At 50.2% G+C, this 23,249-nt stretch overlaps 3 protein-coding genes across 16 annotated transcripts in view; 2 read left to right on the top strand and 1 right to left on the bottom strand.

The window, feature by feature from the left end:
• The window catches only part of LOC119849376 (zinc finger protein 420-like), a 3,142,523-nt gene that overhangs the window by 20,287 nt on the left and 3,098,987 nt on the right, over positions 1 to 23,249 (bottom strand). The window lies entirely within an intron of this gene.
• The window catches only part of LOC119849403 (zinc finger protein 501-like), a 1,099,011-nt gene that overhangs the window by 131,866 nt on the left and 943,896 nt on the right, over positions 1 to 23,249 (top strand). Inside the window, exon 2 of one of the 8 annotated variants that reach the window (XM_043503841.1) lies at positions 12,818 to 12,924. The exons of 6 other annotated variants lie outside the window; for them this stretch is intronic. The gene's annotated coding sequence lies outside the window, so the exon portion shown is untranslated. Of the gene's footprint in view, positions 1 to 7,293; positions 7,581 to 12,817; positions 12,925 to 23,249 lie in introns of those variants that run through there. One more of the 8 variants, XM_038386464.2, reaches the window with a different exon arrangement.
• The window catches only part of LOC119849388 (zinc finger protein OZF-like), an 875,044-nt gene that overhangs the window by 422,247 nt on the left and 429,548 nt on the right, over positions 1 to 23,249 (top strand). The window lies entirely within an intron of this gene.

Genomic DNA, 23,249 nt, shown 5'->3' with positions numbered 1-23,249 from the left:
TTAATCACCCTGAGTAACAAATTAAGACGGCAGTTTTTCACACTATGCCGTCTCGGGCACCAGGCCAAGGTCTGGCCTCCTCCCACCTCACAGGGTCCTACAGTCTGGCTCCAGCCCAAGACCAGAATCTACACTGCAATTAAACAGCCCCTTCACTTGAGCCCGAGTCAGCTGGCATAGGCCAGCTGTGGGGTTTTTAATGGCAGTGTAGAGATACCCTTGGTATCTGTGCAGCACCTGTCACAATGGGGACCCTGATCTTGCTCGGTGTCAGTGTAGAGCCCTGTACAACAGGGGGGCCTGACCTCAGATGGGGTCTAAGTTCCCTCTAAGCTGCATGGCCACAGAGCAGCTTATCAAGGGCCACACAGCACTTGGGGTTGTGGCGAGTAGAGACACTCTTTTCTCCCCCCTCTCCCCAGCCCCATAGCTGCTGCAGCCAGGGACAGGTGCCTCTCCCCAGCCCTGGATCTGCTGCAGCAGGGCGGGGGGGAGAGAGACACTCTTCCCCCAGCCCTGGAGCTACCACAATGTGGAGAGGCGCCTCTCCCCCAACCCAGATGCTGCTGCAGGGAGAGAGGGCTGGGGGGGGTGGGAATCTGCACCCCCAGCCAGAGCCCTCACCCCACCCCTCCGCATCCCAACCTTCTACCCCGGCCCTTCGTCCCCTCCCACACTCTGAACCCCTCAGCCCCACCCAGCCACACACCACCTCCATATTGAGGCACATAACAAAATTCATTCCACATATGCATGGGGGGAAAATGAGAGGGGACATTGGAAGAGGGTCTGATGTCATTTGGGGTCTCTGCAGTGTGTGGCCTTTATCTGATCTTGGACCCCGCAGCACCAGGTAGAATGAGTGTCCCAAACTTGGCCAAGGTCTGTGCAGCACCCGGCACACTGGGGGCCCTCAGCTCAGTCCAGGTCAGAGCCATGTGTAGTACAATTGGAGCTCTGACCTCAGTTACGGTTTGTACCACATTTGTCACAATGGGGATCCAGCTCTTGGTCCGGGTCTGTGCAGAGCCTTCCACAATGCGGGGGCCTGATTTTTTTTTTTTTTGTTAAGTCTGTGCCATCTCCAGCACATCAGGGGCCCAGATCTCTGTCCAGGTTTGTACAGGGAGGGATGGGGGGAGATCTGCGGGAGGGGGTAGAATACCTCTGCTCTCAGACCTCCCCAGTCTGATGCCTGGAAACCTCCCTGCAACCTCCAAGATGGAGAGACTCAGGCAACAGGTTCCCTCCAAAAAAGTAGAAGAAGTTGTGATTAAAACCCATGAGGACCCACCTCTGAACAAGTGAGGATTTTTTTTTTAAAAAAATCAGATCTGGATAATATGAGAAATGATAACATCTGATTTTTTTGAAATCAGTGTTTAGTAAGAGAAAAAGGCTGCAAATATGGGGAATTTTAGCGTCCTATCACAAGCTAGAGGAAAGTGGGGAAAAGTTTGAGGAATTTTCTAGCAGTAGTTAAAACAAGGGAAAGAGGTAAAATCTGAATGGATTTCAGGTCAATCTTTGATAGCTAGAGAGAAAAGAGGAAAATTCGCAAGGGTTTTATAGCAATCAGTATTCAATAAGTTGAGGAAAGGGCAACACATGAGAAGGGCTGATGTTCTCAGATAATTAGATGGGGAAATCTCCAGGGATAATAAATCAGACACCTGGAGAGAGAAAAAAGCAGGAAGATTTTTTTTTCCCAAGAATCTGATACCCGTATTTCAGAACTGAGGAGAAAAATGGGGCCCAAACGAAATATTTGCCAATATGAGAAGTGCCAATGCCTGTGGATATTTTTATGTCCCCCCCTCAAGAGAAAAGAGGAGAAATTTGAGGGGATTAAGAGCGATATTCAATCAATAACAGATTCTGCTTCTCCCACCTTCACAGGGCCGGCAGGGAGCCCTGGGCGATGTGGCTTTCCCAGGGGAAAGCAGGGGGGCTGGAGTCAGAGGCCGCGGGGCTGGCGGGGGGGGCCGGAAATGTGACTAGTAGGCAGCGGGGGGGGGGGCTGCTGGATTAGGCAGGGTGGGGGAGGGGAAAGTAGCGGGGACTGGAAAACCTCGAGCTGGGCCCTCTCCATGGGGGGGCGCTTGCTCCCCCCTCCCCTTCCTGGGCCTTTCCAGGCCCTGTTGCAGAGAGTTGCCCCCCCCCCCCGTACCTGTGTCTCGATAACCCTCTTCCCATTTCAGAAATCACGCGGGGGAACGATTTCCCACCCAAACAAATGACGGCAGGTAAAAATGGGGGGGACCCCAGTGGGGGCTGGTCCCCCTCCCTCTGGGACCCCCCCGGGAGCAGATCCCGGCGCTGCGAGCTGCCTGGTCCCCCGCGGGGCTCGCTCCGGTACCTGGAGGCTGCAGAGCCCAGGGCGGCCCCAGGGCGGCTCCAGCGGGCGCGGTGGGGGGGTCTCCCCGGGCTCCCGGATCACAGCCGCGGGCCGCAGCGTGGCGTTTCCACGGGCCGGAGCTGGTCACACACCCGGGCCTTCCTCCTTTGTTCTCCCGGCCTCCCCCAGGGCTCTCGGCCCCTGGGCTGCCTGCACCTAAGGACGGGGGTGTCCCTGGGAGGAGCTACCTGGCAAGCCCCCTGTGCCAGATATTCTGGGAAATGTAGTTTCTCTGGGTTCTGCCTCTGCGCATGGAGGATTGTCCACCCCCCTCTCCCCACCCTGCGATCAGCTACAGAGACCAGGGGGGGCAGGGGGGGCAAGGTCACATCTTTTATTGAACCGGCCTCTGTTGGCGAGAGAGACCAGCTTCCGCGCGGCACAAAACTCTTCTCCAGCTCTGGGAGAGGCTTAGGGTGACCAGCCGGCAAATGTGAAAAATCAGGACATGGGGGGGCGGGGGGGGGGACAGGAGCCTATATCAGAAAAAGACTCCGAAATCGGGACTCTCCCTGTGAAAGCGGAACATCTGGTCACCCTAGAAAGGCTCCACGCGCCAGGCAGAGCGGACGGTGCCCCAGAATTGGCAGCCCAGCTCGTCATCCCCGCCGAATGGGCTTGAGGAATATTAAGCCTCCCTCTCTGATGCCCACCCTTAACCACTGAACCCAAAAGAATAAAAGCGGGGAGGGGGATGCAGCCCCAAAGGAATCTGGGCAACAGGCCGACCCATAGGGGTGCATGTAATTCCCTAGAATGGTAGGACTGGAAGGGACCCGGAGAGGTCAGCTGTTCCCATCCCCTGCGCTCATGGCAGGACTAAGTATTATCTAGACCATCCCTGACGGGTGTTTGTCCAACCTGCTCTGAAAAATCCCCAATGGTGGAGATTCCACAACCTCCCTGGGCAATTTATTCCAGTGCTTCACCACCCTGACGGTGAGGAAGTTTTCTCTAACGTCCACATAAACTGCCCTTGCTGCAGTTTAAGCCCATTGCTTTTTGTCCTATCCTCAGGGGTTAAGGAGAACAATTCTTCTCCCTCCTCCTTGTAACAACCTTTTGTCCTTGAAAACTGTGATCATGTCCCCTCTCAGTCTTCTCTTCTCCAGACTAAACAAACCCAGTTTTTTTTCAATCTTCCCTCATAGGTCATGTTTTCTAGACCTTTAATCATTTTTGTTGCTCTTCTCTGGACTTTCTCCAGTTTGTCCACGTCCTTCCTGAAATGTGGCACCCAGAACTGGGCACAATACTCCAGTTGAGACCTAATCAGTGTGGAATAGAGCAGAAAAATTACAGTAATTCTCGTGTCTTGCTTTCAACACTCCTGCTAATACGTCCCAGAAGGATGTTTGCGTGTTTTTTTTCCAGCTGTGTTACACTCTTGACTCATATTTAGCTTGTGATCCACTCTGACCCCCAGATCCCTTCCCCCAGTGCTCCTTCCTAGGCAGTCATTGCCCATTTTGGATGTGTGCAATTGGTTGTTCCTTTGCATTTATCCTTACTGAATTTCATCCTATTGACTCCCTAGCCAATTTATTCCAGTGCTTAACCACTCCAATAGTTAAGAAGTTTTTCCTCATGTCCAACCTAAACTCCCCTTGCTGCAATTTAAACCCATTGCTTCTTGTCCAGGCACATGGTGCAGCTACAGGAGCTGGAGCTACAGGCACCAACTTTCCAGTGTGCCAGGCCTGCTCAACCCCAAGCTCTGCCACAGTCCATGCTGCCACTCCACCCATTCCCATGCCCCGCCCCGAGCCTCCTGCTTGCTACAAAACAGCAGAGGTGTGGGGAGGGAGGGGGAGGCAATGATTGATGGGTCTGCCAGTGGGTGGGAGGCACTGGGAGCAGGGGGTGGAGGATGGGGAAAGGGGCTGCTGACATATCACTGTGGCTCTTTGGCAATGTACATTGGTAAATTCTAGCTCGTTCTCTGCCTTAGGTTGACCATCCCTGAGCTAGAGGATACATCACAAATACAGGTTTCAGAGTAGCAGCCATGTTAGTTTGTATCCGCAAAAAGAAAAGGAGGACTTGTGGCACCTTAGAGACTAACAAATTTGAGTATAAGCTTTCATGAGCTAGAGCCCCCTTCATCAATGCAGCTGTCTGGAGCAAATATCCCTTCTAGCAGTCAGTTGTAAGCAGCCTGCAGAGAAAAGTCAGGTGTCACCATTAATTACAATTACATCTGTATTCTCCCCCCCCCCCCCCCCGCATGCGCATGCACGCTAGGTCCCTGTCTTGGGTAGATGCCCAAGTCTCTCTTCCTCCTGACTGGGTTTTTCCAGACACCGCTGTTCCCTCCCTACACCAGGGGTTCTCACAACAAATTTTTGGTGGCCTCAGAGTCCAGCCACCAACTCTTGCTGGTGGCCATGCTGACGCTTTTCCCTGAAATATTTAGTAAATGTTAATAATTAAGCTAATAAGCGATGGTCACATAAACACCACCCTAAACCGGAAATCTACTGACCGCTATTCCTACCTACGTGCCTCCAGCTTTCACCCAGATCACACCACACAATCTATTGTCTACAGCCAAGCTCTATGATACAACCGCATTTGCTCCAACCCCTCAGACAGAGACAAACGCCTACAAGATCTCTATCATGCATTCCTACAACTACAATACCCACCTGCTGAAGCGAAGAAACAGATTGACAGAGCCAGAAGAGTACCCAGAAGTCACCTACTCCAGGACAGGCCCAACAAAGAAAATAACAGAACGCCACTAGCCATCACCTTCAGCCCCCAACTAAAACCTCTCCAACGCATCATCAAGGATCTACAACCCATCCTGAAGGACGACCCGTCATTCTCACAGATCTTGGGAGACAGGCCAGTCCTCGCTTACAGACAGCCCCCCAACCTGAAGCAAATACTCACCAGCAACCACACGCCACACAACAGAACCACTAACCCAGGAACCTATCCTTGCAACAAAGCCCGTTGCCAACTCTGTCCACATATCTATTCAGGGGATACCATCCTAGGGCCTAATCACATCAGCCACAATATCAGAGGCTCGTTCACCTGCGCATCTACCAATGTGATATATGCCATCATGTGCCAGCAATGCCCCTCTGCCATGTACATTGGCCAAACTGGACAGTCTCTACATAAAAGAATAAATGGACACAAATCAGACGTCAAGAATTATAACATTCAAAAACCAGTCGGAGAACACGTCAATCTCTCCGGTCACTCAATTACAGACCTGAGAGTGGCTGTCCTTCAACAAAAAAAACTTCAAAAACAGACTCCAACGAGAGACTGCTGAATTGGAATTAATTTGCAAACTGGATACAATTAACTTAGGCTTGAATAGAGACTGGGAGTGGATGGGTCATTACACAAAGTAAAACTATTTCCCCATGTTATTCCCCCTTCTCCCCCCCACTGTTCCTCAGACGTTCTTGTCAACTGCTTGAAATGGCCCACTTTGATTATCACTACCAAAGGTTTTCTTCCTCCCGCCTCCCCCCCCCCCCCCCCGCTGGTAATAGCTCATCTTAAGTGATCACTCTCCTTACAGTTTTCAGAGTAGCAGCCGTCTTAGTCTGTATTCGCAAAAAGAAAAGGAGTACTTGTGGCACCTTCAGTGTGTATGATAAAACCCATTGTTTCATGTTCTCTGTGTATATAAATCTCCCCACTGTATTTTCCACTGAATGCATCCGATGAAGTGAGCTGTAGCTCACGGAAGCTTATGCTCAAATAAATTTGTTAGTCTCTAAGGTCCCACAAATTCTCCTTTTCTTTTTTTAAAAACACCGAGGAGTCCAGTGGCACCTTAAAGACTACTGCTGGGTAAAGCTTTCATGGGTAAAAAATCCACTTCTTCAGATGCATGGAGTGAAAATTACAGATGCAGGTATAAATATACTGGCACATGAAGAAACTGGAGTTTATTTCTTTGCACATGGATGAGCATCATAACTTGGTCCACCATACCATATGCCCGACTCCACATGGTATGGTCACACCAGATGTTCTGTTACTCCGGTGCTGTAGCTAGAGGCTCCTGGGCAAAATCTAGGCGTTCTGGGAGTTTTTCCTGGAAGGCCAACACAGACTCCCGTTCAGGAGAGGCCAGGCCTTCCCATTTCATGCTCATTAGGGCCAGGAGCCCAGTATCCTTCTCCCATGGAGCAGTTGAAAAGTGGAGAATCCTATGCATTCCCAGGGGAACCCCCTCATTGGGAAATAGCAGGTAACTTGGGCTGTTGGTCCACAAAAGTTTTCAACATCATTTTAAATCCTTCAAGCAGACAGTTGCTCGAGGGTGGGAGGGAGGTGACCAGAAGTGTGGAGCATCATATTTCTCTCATAGTCACTCAAAACATAATCCCAACGTGAAAAGGAGAAATTTGTGGCACCTTAGAGACTAACACGTTTATTTGAGCACGAAAGCTCATACTCAAATAAATGCGTTAGTCTCTAAGGTGCCACACGTCCTCCTTTTCTTTTTGCGAATACAGACTAACTACTCTGAAACCTGTCATATTTTTTTCTGGCTGCATTCCCCTCTCCAGTTTTATTCCTTCTGGTACAGTGATTAAGGATGGGCGTCACACGGGGGGGCTTAATACTCAAGCCTGCCTGGCACGGATGCTAACTCCGGGGCGCTGCTGCTCTGCCTGGCTCCTGGGGTGCAGTTGGAGCAACTCCCAGAGCCGGAGAAGAGTTTTGTGGGGCGGGGAAGCTGGTCGCTTCTCTCGCCGACACAGGCTGGTGCAGTAAAAGATGTGACCTGGCCCCCACCTTGTCTCTCTAGCTCCCCGGGATGCACAGGTCGCAGTTTGGGGCGGGGGGGGGAAGGAGGGGGGCAATCCTACATGCGCAGAGGCAGAACCCAGAGAAACTACATTTCCCACAACACCTGGGGCTTTCCAGGGAGCTCCCCCACCCGCCGGTTTTAGGCTCAGACAGCCCAGCTGGGAGGGGCTGAGAGGCCGGGGGGGGGCCTGGGGGAGGCCGGGAGAACAAAGGAGGAAGGCCCGGGTGTGTGACCAGCTCCGGCCCGTGGAAATGCCACGCTGCGGCCCGCGGCTGTGATCCGGGAGCCCGGGGAGACCCCCCCACCGCGCCCGGCCCGGGCCCCGCTCCCGCTGGAGCCGCCCTGGGGCCGCCCTGGGCTCTGCCCGCCCCGCGGTGCTGCAGCCTCCAGGTACCGGAGCGAGCCCCGGGGGCGGGGCCGGGCGGTGCCTCTGCCCCAGTGTCGGGGGGGGGGACCTGGCATCTCGCAGCGCCGGGATCTGCTCCCCGGGGGCGGCTGGGTGGGGTGGGGATGTTGGTGCAGCCAGGACATGGCAGGGAGAGGAGAAGAGCCGGGGACCCCCGGGGAGGGGGGAGAGAAAAGGGGGGGCTGAGATCCCCTCGGATTTACCGCTGCCCCCTCCCGTGGGAACCCTGCACACCACCTGGGTGTGACCTTCTGTCCCATCCATTGCATGCCTCCGATGCAGTGGGCTGTAGCTCACAAAAGCTTATGCTCAAATAAATGTGTTCGTCTCTAAGGTGCCACAAGTACTCCTTTTTCTTAAAGAGTCCTGTGGCATCTTATCGACTAACAGACGTATTGGAGCATAAGCTTTCATGGGCGAATACCCACTTCGTCGGATGCATGTAGTGGAAATTTCCAGAGGCAGGTATAAATATGCAAGGAGGAATCAGGCTCGGGATAATGAGGTTGGTTCAATCAGGGAGGATGAGGCCCTCTTCTAGCAGTTGAGGTGTGAACCCCAAGGGAGGAGAAACTGCTTTTGTAGTTGGCGAGCCATTCACAGTCTGTGTTTAATCCGGAGCTGGTGGTGTCAAATTTGCAAATGAACTGAAGCTCAGCAGTTTCCCGTTGAAGTCTGGTCCTGAAGTTTTTCTGCTGCAGGATGCCTTTAAATCTGCTATTGTGTGTCCAGGGAGGTTGAAGTGTTCTCCTACAGGTTTTTGCATATTGCCATTCCTAATATCTGATTTGTGTCCATTTATCCTTTTACATAGGGACTGTCCCGTTTGGCCGATGTACATAGCAGAGGGGCATTGCTGGCACATGACGGCGTATATTACATTGGTGGACGTGCAGGTGAATGAACCGGTGATGGTGTGGCTGATCTGGTTAGGTCCTATGATGGTGTCGCTGGTGTACATATGTGGGCAGAGTTGGCATCAAGGTTTGTTGCATGGATTGGTTCCTGAATTAGAGTTACTACGGTGCAGTGTGTAGTTGCTGGTGAGAATATGCTTCAAGTTGGCGGGTTGTCTGTGGGCGAGGACTGGCCTGCCTCCCAAGGCCTGTGAAAGTGCGGGATCGTTGTCCAGGATGGGCTGTAGATCACTGATGATGCATTGGAGAGGTTTTAGCTGAGGACTGTATGTGATGGCCAGTGGAGTTCTGTTGGTTTCTTTCTTGGTCTTGTCTTGCAGCAGGAGGCTTCTGGGTAGACGTCTGGCTCTCTTGATCGGTTTCCTTATTTCCTCTTGTGGGTATCGTAGTTGATTAGCCTGATTCTTGCTTGCATAGTTATACCTGCCTCTGGAAATTTCCACTACATGCATCCAGGTGAAGTGGGTATTCACCCACGAAAGCTCATGGTCCAATATGTCTGTTAGTCTATAAGGTGCCACACTTTGCCACTTTTTTGGCCTGAGGACCACATCTGGGTGAGGAAATTTCATGTAGGGCCGGGGCAGGGGGTCAGGGTGTGGGAGGGGGTGCGGTGTGCAGGAAGGGGCTCAGGGCAAGGGATTGGGGCAGAGGAAGGGTGTGGGATGTTTGAGGGGGCTCAGGGCAGGGGTTGGGATGGAGGAGGTGTGTGGGGTGTGGCAGGGAATTGGGGTACAGGAGGGGTTTGGGCTCCGGCCCGGCGCTGCTTACCTGTAGGTGCTCCAAGATGGCAGCAGTGTGCTCCGGGGCCAGGACAGGCTCCCTGTCTGCCCTGTCCCTATCCCCGCACCACTCCCAGAAGTGGCCAGCACCATGTCTCTGGGGGGGGGAAGGAGCAGAGGGCTCCATGGGACTGCAGGGACATGGTGCCGGCCGCTTCAGGGAGTGGCGCAGGCCCGCGGCCCCAGGGGGGTGGCAATCCCATGGGCCAAATCCAAAGCCCCAAGGGGCCGGATGTGGCCCCCGGGCCATAGTTTGCCCACCCCTGCTGCAGAGGCATATGCACTAAGCTCCAGAGGTCCCCGGTTCAGTGCTGCCCAAGACAGGGTGTTACGTTCTCTCCAGTCCTTCCCCCTTTTCTCTCTGGATAGCAAAGATCAAAATCTATGGTGATCCCCCCCCCCCTTTTCTCTCAAATTCCTGAGACGGTCTCTGTTCTCCTCCACCGATTGTACCCCATTTTCTCTCCACTTCTCCAATGTCCAGTTCGAATCTCAGGTTTCCCCAAACCTGTGTTTCCCTCCCCACGATTTTACCTGCAGTGATTTGTCCTTGTTTAGGTGGGAAATCATTTCCCTGAGCGATTTCTGAAATGGGAAGGGGGTTAATGGGCAGAGGCAGGCAGAGCCCCGAGACACAGATACCTCTGGGCTGGGCTGGGGGGGCCGCTCTCTGCTGGCCACAGGGCCTGGAAAGGCGCAGGAAGGGGAGGGAGGAGCAAGCACCCCCCCCATTGGAGATGGCTCAGTCCCAGCTACTTCCCCCTGCCCCCCCAACCCAGCAGCCCCTGCCCCTCCACACTGCCTGCTAGTCAAATTCCCAGACCCCACAACCAGTGACCTTCTGACTCCAGCCCCGCTCCTTTCCCCTGTGAAAGCCACATCACCCAGGGCTCCCTGCCGGCCCTGTGAATGTGAGGCAAGAAGAATCCATCCCATTCTGTTGTTCATTGAATATAGCTGTGTAATCCCCTCAAATTTCCCCTCTTTTCTCTTGAACAGTTGAATGGTAACATAAAATCTCCCCAGATGTTGGTTCTTCTCTCTTATATTGGCAAATATTTAGTGTGTGCCCCGTTTTCTCCTCAGTTCTGAAATACTGATATCAATTTCTTGAAAATCTTCCCACTTTGCTCTTCAGGTGTCTGACTGAGATCAGGGCTCTTATCATACTGAGCGTGGTACCGGCCTTGCCTGAGATCAGGTGCCCCAGTGTGCCGGGCACTGCACAGACCCTGACCAAATTTGCGGCACTCGTTGTGCCAGGAACTGCACAGACCCCTACAGAGAGCAGGGATCTTGTTGGGCCGGGGGCTACAGTGACCCTGACTGAGCTCCGGGCCCCTGTTGTGCCAGGCCCTGCATCAATACCAAGTGAAATCAGGCTCCCATTGTGCCAGGTGCTGCAGAGACGGCAAACAAAATCAGGGACCTTGTTCCTGGAGCTGCAGAGACCCCCAAGTGAGATCTGGGCCCTGTTCTGCCAGGCGCTGCAGAGACCCCAAGAGAGGTTAGACCCCACTATTGTGACAGGTGCTGTGGAGACCCCAATGGAGATCTGCGCCCCTGTTGTGCTGGGCACTGCAGAGACCCCAGCTGACATGAGGACCCCCATTGCGCCAGGTAAAACTGAGACCTGAACCGAGATCACGGTCCCCCTGGTGCCAGGCAGCGCACGACTGTGGCCCAGACTGCTGCCTCCGGTGTCCCAGGCACTTCAGAGACCTCCGCTGAGATCTGTGTCCCCGTTGGGCCTGGCCTTGCACTGACCTCAGCCAACATCAAGCCCCACCACTGTACTGGGCATTGCACAGACCCTGACAGAGATCCTCCCCCCACATTTGGCCAGATACTGCAGGGATCCCACACAAAATCAGGGCTCCTGAAATGCCAGGGGTTGCAGAGCCCCCAGTTGAGCCCCTGTTATGCCAGGCACTGGAGAGAAGCCAATGGAGATCAGGGCCTCTGTTGTGCCACTCACTGCACAGACCCTGACCTACATCACCAGTTAGGTCTTTTGCCCCCACTGCTCCCCTTGGGAGGCTGTTCCAGAACCACACTCCTCTGATGGTTAGAAACCTTCCCCTAATTTCAAGCCTAAACTTGTTGATGGCCAGTTTATATTAATTTGTTCTGAATCTGGGGTCCACATTGGAGCTTAACTTCAATAACTCCTCTCCCTCCCTGCTACTTATCCCTCTGAGGTATTTATAGAGAGTGATCCTGTCTCCCCTCAGCCTTCTTTTGGTTCGGCTAAACAAGCCAAGCTCCTTGAGTCTCCTCTTGTTAGGCAGGATTTCCATTCCTCGGATCATCCTAGTAGCCCTTCTCTGCACCTGTTCCACTTTGAATTCATCCTTCTTAAACACGGGAGACCAAAACTGCACACTCTATTCCAGATGAGGTCTCACCCATGTCTTATAGAATGGCACTAACACTTCCCTGTTTCTACTGGAATTACATTGCCTGATGCATCCTAGGATTGCATTAACCTATTTCACGGCTGCATCCCATTGGCAGCTCATAATTATCTTGTGACCAACCAATACACCCAGGTCTTTCTCCTCCTCTGTGACTTCCAACTGATAAGTCCCCAGTTTACAGCAAAAATACTTGTTGTTTGTCCTCAAATGCATGACCTTGCACTTTGCACTATTAAATATCATCCCATTTCTATTACTCCAGTTTACAAGGACATCCAGATCTTCTTGTATGATAATCTGGTCCTCCTCCGTATTGGCAATCCCTCCCAGCTTTGTGTCACACTCCCACTTTCTGTGCCAAAGTCACTAATAAAAATGTTAAATACGATTGTTCCCAAGATCAATCCCTGAGAAACTCCACTAGTGACCTCCCTACAGCCTGGCAGTTCAGCATGATCCCTTGTAGTCTCCTCTTTAACCATTTCCTTATCCACCTTTCAGTTCTCATATGAATCCCTATCTTCTCCAATTTAATTAAGTTTCCCATGTGGAACTGTATCAGATGCCTTACTGACATCCAGATAGATGAGAGCTACTGCATTTCCTTTGTCCAAAACATTAGTTACCTTCTCACAGAAGGAGATCAGGTTTCTCTGGCAGGATCTACCTTTTGTAACACCATGTTATATTTATTTATAGAGCTGAAGGCTGGAAGGAACTGTTAGCAATAGGCTGAAAGTGGCCATGTGGAGGTGGGAGGGGATGCGGTGTTGGAGATGTATCTGGGATTTTGTTTTGTAGGAGTCCATGTCTCTGCTCCCTGTGGCCGTGGTGCCTTCCGTACCAAAGCAGCACGTCAGCAGAGCAGATGCACACACCATAGCTCCATTTGGAACACGCGGCATTCACTGCCAGACGGGATGGGCGATTTTTCAGGGGCCCAGCTTGATATGCCTGGCTGGGGTGGATTCAGTTGAATGGGGGTCTGGGGCTCTGATAGTTTGGGATGTTCCTTTTTGCGTAGTCAGTTCTTTCCCTTTATTGTTTTACCCCTGCCTGTGCCTGATGTCGCTCTCTTCTTAACTTGCTTTGGTTATTTCAGTTCCACTTTCTAAATGGGATCTAAGAATTGCAAAGCTGAATGAAAGATAAACCAAACAGAACCATTTGAATTTTGGCACATACCTGGTAGAACTATACCTGGTGAAGGTACGCTGTAATTACCTGCCGCCCCCCCCCCCCCAAAAAACCCGGAGTCCTTGTGGCACCTTAGAGACTAACAAATTTATTTGAGTGTAAGTACTTTTTTTTTTTTTTTTTTTTGCAGATACAGACTAACATGGCTGCTACTTTGAAATCTGTAATTTCCTGGATAGCAATAGCATTTTCTGGTGGGGTGGATAAAGCAATGTCAAAGAGCCAAAAGTGATCTTTAGTGCTAAAGGGCTCCTCAGGTGTTTGTTCTCTAGGGAGAGTGCCATTGGCCAGGGCTTGCAGTCTTTCAGGAGTGGTGTGATGGATTGTATTTAGTAATCTTGAAATAAAAGGTTAAGATGGTTGGTTCACAACATCCAGTGAAATCTTGCAAACAGTTATACAAATAATGACAGGTTTCAGAGTAGCAGCCGTGTTAGTCTGTATTTGCAAAAAGAAAAGGAGGACTTGTGGCACCTTAGAGACTAACAAATTTATTTGAGCATCCGATGAAGTGAGCTGTAGCTCACGAAAGCTTATGCTCAAATAAATTTGTTAGTCTCTAAGGTGCCACAAGTTATACAAATAGACTCTAATGCTGTTAAAACAACATAGCATTAATACTGATTCCCTTAAAACTATTAAATTGTGGCACCTAATTTCCATTTCTTAATGCCTGAAACTTTGACACTCTCTCACACCATCTTTTTTTTAAAGTCATGCACAGCGCACAGTCAAGTTAGTTAATGAAAGAACGCGTATTACTGATTGCTTTATGTTGCTTAAGCATCTGATTAAGCACCTAAACAAAACTGTACTACTGTAAGTGGAAATATATCAACAGAGCTTCACTCCAATGTGCTTTAATGTGAATGAAAAGTTTCTAAATTAAATACATGGCAGGATGATAAATGGGGAAAATACACTGAAGTGCCCCTACCCAGTCCTGTTGATTTCTTGTGCCAACCCCCCATGAGTTCTGGCTTCTTGGTCAACTGAGCTCCCAGTCCCACATCAGCTGTGCCGTCTCCCAGCCTAACCCATTTTTACTGCAATTCTTCATCCCCCTCATTCAGGCAGGGGGTTGGCGCTGCAGCCCCTAAAGCACCTGCATTAATCTGGCCTTGCTGATACTGTCTCACATACTGGGGCTATTTAGATTTCAGGGAATGATTCGTCAGCGTTACTGACTCTGGGAGGTGGGAGAGAGGAGAGGCTGAGAGGGAGTTTGGCCCCCACACTCTGTAGGGCCATGTTCAACCCTGGTAGCCTCCATCTAACCTCATCCTCCACCCTCCCCCATGCATCTCTGGTCATGTGTCAGAGTGTCACCTTCTGATCATAATGCCACTGGCCACAGCAGAGCTCCCAGACAGGAGCTACATCATAATGGGGTTACGGTACTGAGAGTAAAAGACATCCCAGGGAGGCTGTAATTATCCTCAAAGCAAGCATTAATTCTTTCACTTCCTAGACTGTAAAGTACTTAAAAGTACACTTGAAAGGATTGGATTTTTATTAATAAATTGCAGTAAATGTTGATTTCACTGTACACACAAAGATGAAAAATATTTATATAGGTAATATACAGAAATGCTTCTGGAGAAAGTTGAGTTTGATTTACAGATATTTACACTGTATATTTTGCATGTGACATTGACAATTTGTGTTTGAACAGTTATAAAGATTTGGCTTTTCAAATCTCAACATTTACTCTAATTAAATAATTGTTGTCTGACAACCCCCATAAATTCCCACAGCTCTGAACATTGAAATTGTAAACATTAAAAAAGGGCTTTAAAATAACTATCGATATCATCTATTGAAATTAGAAAAAGAAATAGACAAAATTAATTTTGCCAAACCCACTTAACAGCAATCGCAATATACTAGGGCATGGAAATTCATAGCTAAGGCACCCAACCTTAATTCTGCCCTGAAGCGACACCAGGCAATCACGTTAGGGCTATGAATAAGTCAATTTAGTGTATAAAGTCCCATATTAGATTATACTGATTTGTAAAGACACATGAGATCTTTTCCTCAGACCTTCACTGGGTTGTTTCTTTTATTGGTAATTCCCAGAAGTCAATAGATAAATAAGATTCTATCAGTTATGAAGTGGCCATTTCAGATTTTTGGGGAGTGTCTATTAATTTGCAAGAAGGGCCAAGTGCTGGGAGAGATGGGGCCTTGGTTTCATTTTAACTTGGGCATGCTCAGCAACTTCCAGAATTTGGTTCAAAGTATTTACATGTTTCCCTGGCCTGTTTTTAAAAGTGCTGCTATAGAATGTGGGGGGGGGGGCAGGGGGGGCCGAAAATCACTGCAGGATCAGGTTTCAGAGTAGCAGCCATGTTAGTCTGTATTCACAAAAAGAAAAGGAGGACTTGTGGCACCTTAGAGGCTAACAAATTTATTTGAGCATAAGCTTTTGTGAGCTACAGCTATGATTACGAAAGCTACTGCAGGATCAGTAGCTGAGTCTCTTAGATATTTATAGTTCATTGGAAGAAGGACGAGGATTGGGGGGGGGGCCTCTGGGAATTTAATAATAAACACACAACTGAGGGGGTACTGCCAGGGCAAAGAACCCTAATCTAGAAGGGCACTGGGGTCCAGGACGGGCACGGGGCCAGCGGCAGGCAAAACACCAATTGGCAGAGGGTGCTCCTTGCTGAAAAGAGCTAATTCACTGGACAGCCACAGCAGTGAGTCGTCACCCAGTGACGGATGCCTCGAGGCAGCAGTTTGAAGCTGCAGTCACTGATTGTTGCTATGCACAGGAGTGCAGTGCTTGTCATGCTAGGAGGTGTCTGTGACTGGTGCAGGCGATGCACTATGAAGATTTAAGAAAATTGCTTGTTGTTTTGCAGACTCTGTTTGCTTTCAATTAATAGAATAAAGATTGCTTTCAAAACAAAACACAAAACCAAAACTGGAGGAGAGAGACAACAAAAAAACACATCAGCAATGAGGGAGATGGGGGATGGGAGGGTCCCAGGAGGAGGTGGGGTCCCGGCGCGGTTAGAGATTTGTGTATGTCCAGGTATCATATGCAGCCTTCTCCTTTGGAGTACAGTGCAGCGGGTACGGTACTTCAGCAGGGCTAAACTGCAGTGGGACAGGTGTTGATGCAGTGGATACTGGGAGTCCGCAGGGCTGGACTGTGATGGGGCAGGAGTGGAATGCAGCGGGTACAGACTGGAGCCAGGAAGTTGATAAGAGTGTGTTGGCATGTCTGGGGGGGTGCATTAGAAAGAGTTTTGTGACAGTGGCTGTAGGTGAGGGCAGGCACAGAGCTTCTTGGTTTTCAGTACTAGTAGCGCCTGGTGCATGTCCGCTTGGCACTCCATAACATTTAAGAGCCGCTCCATGGCTTCGTTCTGGTGCACCACATTCTCCTTTCTGTTCCTCTTCTCGCTATCCGGCCACTCCTTCAATTCTTGTTTTTCGGCCCTGAAGTGCATCATGACCTCACGCGAAAAGTTCTCTTTAGTCCTTCATTGGTACTTTCTAATTCTGAGCAGCCATCCAGCTGGCGATAACAAAGGTCATATCTGTGAAGCCAAAATGCAACATTTTATAGAAGCAGTAGTGTTTGCAACACAGAGACCATTGATTTAAAACACAGTCACTATTCACATACCTGTCACTAACTGGCTAACCCAGGCAAGCACACATGAGCCACAAGACCCCCAAAATGGTAACAGCAGGGGCAGTGGAAATCACTGTTCCAGGACCATAGTCTACACTGGGCACGTGACTCTTGAGGAGAGACAGCACTGTAGGGGGTGGGGGGGCTCATAATCATTCCTGTGCCCACATTTTCCACAGGCTGTGTTCATTATGGAAGATATCTCATTGCGGAGGGCGAGCAGGGAATCATAGTAGGGTCTTCTCCAAGACTGCAGCTTCCATGAGTAAGGATGAAAGAGTTGTAAAAAGGGTGAAGAGGTGTTCAATTGACCAAGCGTGTGGCTGTTTCTAGGAAGCAGGCTCAGTGTCTGAGTGTAGAACAGGTGTTGGTAGCTCCTCATGTACATTTATGTAGGTAATAGGTCTGCAAACTCCACATTGCAGATTTCTTCATTTAAAAGAATTTAAAAGGTACATTTAAATGGTACCACGCAGTTCACCTAAAACAAGATTCCATCTTAGCAAAGATAAGGTGCTGGATTCTGTGCTAGAGTTGTCTTGTGCCAAATTACTTTAGTGATAGGCACTATCTGCAATGGCTGGGTACGCATAGGTGTGCTGTGGGAGTATTGGGTCATTACTCAGATCAGTCAGACAGGGCCGTCCTTACCCGTGCGCAAACTACGCAGCTGCGTAGGGAACCAGGAAATTTGGGGCACCAAATTTCCTGGTGTCCTATGCAGCTGCATGCTGCTCCAGTGGCCAGCCTGAACCTGCCCCACGCCAACTCCACCCCTTCTCCATAGCCCACTCCCCACCTCTTCCCACCCCTGCTCCACCGCTTCCCCGCTCCACCCCTTCCCCTGAGCTATGTCCTGGGGGACTGCAGCAAGGGTCGGGTGTGCCCTGCTCTCACCAGGTGGTGGAAAATGAAGAGACCCGGCCCCAGCCTGCTCCACTCTGCTGGCTCCCACCCAAATCACTGGTGAATGCTATGGGGTGGTTCCCCCCATGTCCCAAGTCTGGGAGCCAGGGAAATACCATGGAGTGGGCTGGGGCTGGATCACTCCACTTCCCGCCACACAGTGAGTGCAGGGTCAGGCCCACACTGCAATCACCGGGTGTCAGAAAGTGGAGTGAGCTGACCCCAACCCGCTCTGCTCCACTGGCTTGTGCTGGGGGATCCTTTTCCCCCTGCCCCCCAAGCCTGCTCCTTCCCCCCACAGACTGGGTAGAGCCCTCCCCACGGAGGCCTGGGGCCACACCCCTGAGGAGGCTGGGGCCATCCCCCCCTGAAGGGGGCTGTGTAGAGCACCACAATGTCTAGGGACAGCCTTGCAATCATATTTAGGGTTACATTGGTGAGTACCTTATCTCTATATTGCCTGGGTATTACAAGTTTGAGTTTTGCGGATCTCTCTTCTGGAGGGGCACCAGACACCTTGGGGCAACCTTAAATCCTGTGTTCATATAGTTTTTTGGAGGTAAATTTCCTAGCTCTTTACGCAGAGAAATGTTGGCTGGAGGAGTTTGCGGCCTTTTAGGCAGTTGTGGGTCTCAAGCAGGTTTGCAATGCAAGGCACAGAGAAGTGCCACGGTCTTACCCAAGGTCACCCAGCAGGTCTGTGGCAGAGCCAGGAATTATCCCCGTCCAGTGCTCTCTCCATGTAGGCGCTGGGAGATTGTGAAGCTGCTCCCATCTCCTGTACTTTTTGTTGCAGTAGAATGGGAATAATGGTTAGGCTTTCAAATGTCTCTCTCCTTCTCCACCTCCTCCTTCTGCCACCAGTTCCAGCTCCACCTCCCCTTCTTTCAAGTGTTTGTCATGTTGGTAACAGAGCCAGTGAGAGAAATCTCTGACATAGTCTGTTCCCCAAGATCTTGATAGTTTAAGCATATGGTGGTTACGGTACCTAAAGTACATGAGAGAAGATGGTGTTTGTCTCTCTCTCCTTCTCCACCTCCTCCTCCTGCCGCCATTTCCTGTTCAGCCTTCCCTTCTTGTCCATACCCTCCAGCCCTCTGTTAGCACTGTAGAAGCAAGTAGCTGTCTCCTGTCCTAGGCTGCTGCACACACATATTACAGGCAGCAGCAGCAGCATACAATGTGGTGCATGCCACCTTGGTGATGTAGCCTGAGCTGCACACTGAGCTGGACCTCTCACTGCTACTTCCAGCTGGGCCTCCTGCCCCTGGTCCAGCCAGGCCCTAGCTCTGCCCAGTCTGCCCCTCCTCCAAACAGGCCCCCTCTCCTATACACTCTGGCCTGCCCCTCCACATCATAAACAGGTGACATGTGCCTTTAAACTATTCATATTTTGGATTTCAGATGATTAAATTTGTGTTACCTTCCGTTTCTCCCTCTCCCTCAATCCCCTCTCCCCCGCCTCCCAGTTTCAGTTGTTTGGTGCTGCCTCGGATGGTTTTCCATTGATAGTTTGGGAGGGAGGAAGGCTGGTCACTTGATCCTTGTGTTACCTTGCTAGCTGACTAGTGAGAAGTGACGACTCCCTCTTCGGTGGATGGGCCAATCCCGGGGCCCGTTACCTCTCGATGATTTATTTTCCATTCCAAGTCCATAAAGTAGATTTTCAATATAAATGCTTTGTTCCTTACATAGAATCACAGAATATCAGGGTTGGAAGGGACCTCAGGAGGTCATCTAGTCCAACCCCCTGCTCAAAGCAGGACCCATCCCCAACTAAATCATCCCAGCCAGGGCTTTGTCAAGCCTGACCTTAAAAACCTCAAAGGAAGGAGATTCCACCACTTCCCTAAGTAACGCATTTGAGGGCTTCACCACCCTGCTAGTGAAAAAGTTTTTCCTAATATCCAACCTAAACCTCCCCCCATTGCAACTTGAGACGATTATTCCTTGTTCTGTCATCTGCCACCACTGAGAACAGTCTAGATCCATCCTCTTTGGAACTCCCTTTCAGGTAGCTGAAAGCAGCTATCAAATCCCCCCTCACTCTTCTCTTCCACAGATTAAACAATCCCAGTTCCCTCAGCCTCTCCTCATAAATCATGTGTTCCAGTCCCATAATAATTTTTGTTGCCCTCCGCTGGACGTTTTCCAATTTTTCCAAATCCTTCTTGTAGTGTGGGGCCCAAAACCGGACACAGTACTCCAGATGAGGCCTCACCAATGTCGAATAGAGGGGAACAATCGCGTCCCTCGATCTGCTGGCAATGCCCCTACTTATGCATCCCAAAATGCCATTGGCCTTCTTGGAAACAAGGGCACACTGTTGACTCATATCCAGCTTCTTGTCCACTGTAACCCCTAGGTCCTTTTCTGCAGAACTGCTGCCGAGCCATTTAGTCCCTAGTCTGTAGGGATTCTTCTGTCCTAAGTGCAGGACTCTGCACTTGTCCTTGTTGAACCTCCTCAGATTTTTTTTGGCCCAATCCTCGAATTTGTCTAGGGCCCTCTGTATCCTATCCCTACCCTCCAGCGTATCTACCTCTCCTCCCAGTTTAGTGTCATTTGCAAACTTGCTGAGGGTGCAATCCACACCATCCTCCAGATCATTAAGGAAGGTATTGAACAAAACTGGCCCCAGGACCGACCCTTGGGGCACTGTGCTTGATACCAGCTGCCAACTAAACATAGAACCATTGATCACTACCCGTTGAGCCCGACGATCTAGCCCGCTTTCTATCCACCTTATAGTCCATTCATCTAGCCCATAGTTCTTTAATTTGCTGGCAAGAATACTATGGGAGACGGTGTCAAAAGCTTTGCTAAAGTCAAGGAACAACACATCCACTGCTTTCCCCTCATCCACAGAGCCAGTTATCTCGTTGTAGAAGGCAGTTAGATTAGTCAGGCATGACTTGCCCTTGGTGAATCCATGCTGACTGTTCCTGATCACTTTCCTCTGCTCTAAGTGCTTCAGAATTGATTCCTTGAGGACCTGCTCCATGATTTTTCCAGGGACTGAGGTGAGGCTGACTGGCCTGTAGTTCCCCGGATCCTCCTTCTTCCCTTTTTTAAAGATGGGCACTACATGAGCCTTTTTCCAGTCATCCGGGACTTCCCCCGATCGCCATGAGTTTTCAAAGATAATGGCCAATGGCTCTGCAATCACATCCGCCAACTCCTTTAGCACTCTCAGATGCAGCACATCCGGCCCTGTGGACTTGTGCTCGTCCAGCTTTTCTAAATAGTCCCGAACCACTTCTTTCTCCACAGAGGGCTGGTCACCTCCTCCCCATGCTGTGCTGCCCAGTGCAGTAGTCTGGGAGCTGACCTTGTTCATGAAGACAGAGACAAAAAAAGCATTGAGTACATTAGCTTTTTCCACATCCTCTGTCACTAGATTACCTCTCTCATTCAGCATGGGGCCCATACTTTCCTTGACTTTCCTCTTGTTGCTAACATACCTGAAGAAACCCTTCTTATTACTCTTAACATCTCTTGCTAGCTGCAACTCCCAAGTGTGATTTGGCCTTCCTGATTTCACTTCTGTATGCCTGAGCAATATTTTTATACTCCTCCCTGGTCATTTGTCCAATCTTCCACTTCTTGTAAGCTTATTTTTCCTGTTTAAGATCAGCAAGGATTTCACTGTTAAGCCAAGCTGGTTGCCTGCCATATTTACTATTCTTTCTACACATCGGGATGGTTTGTCCCTGTAACCTCAGTAAGGATTCTTTAAAATACAGCCAACTCTCCTGGACTCCTTTCCCCCTCATGTTATTCTCCCAGGGGATCCTGGCCATCAGTTCCCTGAGGTTGTCAAAGTCTGTTTTTCTGAAGTCCAGGGTCCATATTCTGCTGCTCTCCTTTCTTCCTTGTGTCAGGATCCTGAACTTGACCATCTCATGGTCTCTGCCTCCCAGGTTCCCATCCACTTTTGCTTCCCCTACTCATTTTTCCAGGTTTGTGAGCAGCAGGTCAAGAAGAGCTCTGCCCCTAGTTGCTTTCTCCAGCTCTTATACCAGGAAATGGTCCCCTACACTTCCCAAAAACTTCCTGGATTGTCTGGGCACTGCTGTATTGCTCTCTCAGCAGATATCAGGGTGATTGATGTCTCCCATGAGAACCGGGGTCTGCAATCTAGTAACTTCTGTTAGTTGCCAGAAGAAAGTCTCATCCACCTCATCCCCCGGTCCGGAGGTCTCTAGCATACTCCCACCACGACATCACCGTTGTTGCTCACACTTCTAAACTTAATCCAGAGACTCTCAGGTTTTTCTGCAGTTTCATACCGGAGCTCTGAGCAGTCAGACTGCTCTCTTACATACAATGCAACTCCCCCACCTTTTCTGCCCTGCCTGTCGTTCCTGAACAGTTTATATCCATCCATGACAGTACTTCAGTCATGTGAGTTATCCCACCAAGTCTCTGTTATTCCAATCACATCATAATTCCTTGACTGTGCCAGGACTTCCAGTTCTCCCTGCTTGTTTCCCAGGCTTTTTGCATTTGTGTATAGGCACTTAAGATAACTCGCTGATTGTCCCGCTTTCTCAGTATGAGGCAGGAACCCTCCCCTCTCATGCTTTCCTGCTCATGCTTCCCCCCCTATATCCCACTTATCTCAGGGCTTTGGTCTCCTTCCCCCGGTAAACCTAGTTTAAAGCCCTCCTCAATAGGTTAGCCAGCCTGCTTGCAAAGATGCTCTTCACTCTGTTCGTTACATATGACCTATACATTGATCTCTCAGTCATTATGAGTCTTGACCAGTTACGAGCTTTCTGTAGACACCTCACATGACCATCCTCCAAGGGATGTGTTTGGTGTGATGGATTTGTCAGGTGAGAGCTGCTGGCAAAGACCAAATGACCCTTTGCCAAGGGATTTCTGTGTCACTGTCTGACCCCCGTAGGCCAGGGAGAGGACAACTTTCTGCCAGTGGCCTTCACGATGAGTGCTGAGTTCACCGCAGTGTCCCTCATTCCCTCTCATTTCCCTTCTCGGTGTGCTGTCTGGGATGCTGACCCACTTCCTGCTCCCCAGGCCACCCCATATCTACTCCATGTGCCAGACTTGTGGCAGCCCCCAGTGAGAGACTGTCCAGCCCATCAAACTAGTGCCAAACTGCTGGGCCTCAGGCCTTCTGGGCTGCACCTCTGTGAGTCCAATTTCCCCCTGCTCCAAGGGTGCTATAGGGGCACGTCCTTCTAGTGTGTCAGGCTCAACCCTCTGGCTGAGGCCTTGGGACACTTTCTTCCTCTCTTGGGTACCAGGTGAAACTGCAAAAGAGCCGACTGCTGGCAAACAAGAGTAAATAAAGGAACAAAAAAGAAAAGAAAGGGGAAAACAACTGTGTGAAGTCAAGAGTAGAACAACAGTCTTTTGTCGTCTTTAACATCCTGTAATAGTAATAGTTTAACATCCCGTAACATCCCGAGTTGATGGATCTTTCCTGCCAGGCAGCATTTAATGCTGGCTGTTGCCAATCAGCACTTAACATAGTTAAAGTCTCTGCCCTGCCTGGTGATTTACGTAGCCACAGAAGCTCACAATGCAACTGGTTCAGTTGTTCACAGACATGCTGGAAGGGCATAACGAGGGGGGTCCTGCATGGATTAGTTCTGGATCCGGTTCTGTTCAATATCTTCATCAATAATTTAGATAATGGCATAGAGAGTACACTTACAAAGTTTGTGGATGATACAAAGCTGGGAGGGTTTGCAAGTGCTTTGGAGGACAGGATTAAAATTCAAAATGATCTGGACAGACTGGAGAA

Source organism: Dermochelys coriacea, chromosome 28 (genome assembly GCF_009764565.3).
Source record: "Dermochelys coriacea isolate rDerCor1 chromosome 28, rDerCor1.pri.v4, whole genome shotgun sequence".
Lineage (NCBI taxonomy): Eukaryota > Metazoa > Chordata > Testudines > Dermochelyidae > Dermochelys > Dermochelys coriacea.
Note: the sequence above shows the minus strand (reverse complement) of the source record. Positions and strands in the feature narration are given on the sequence as shown.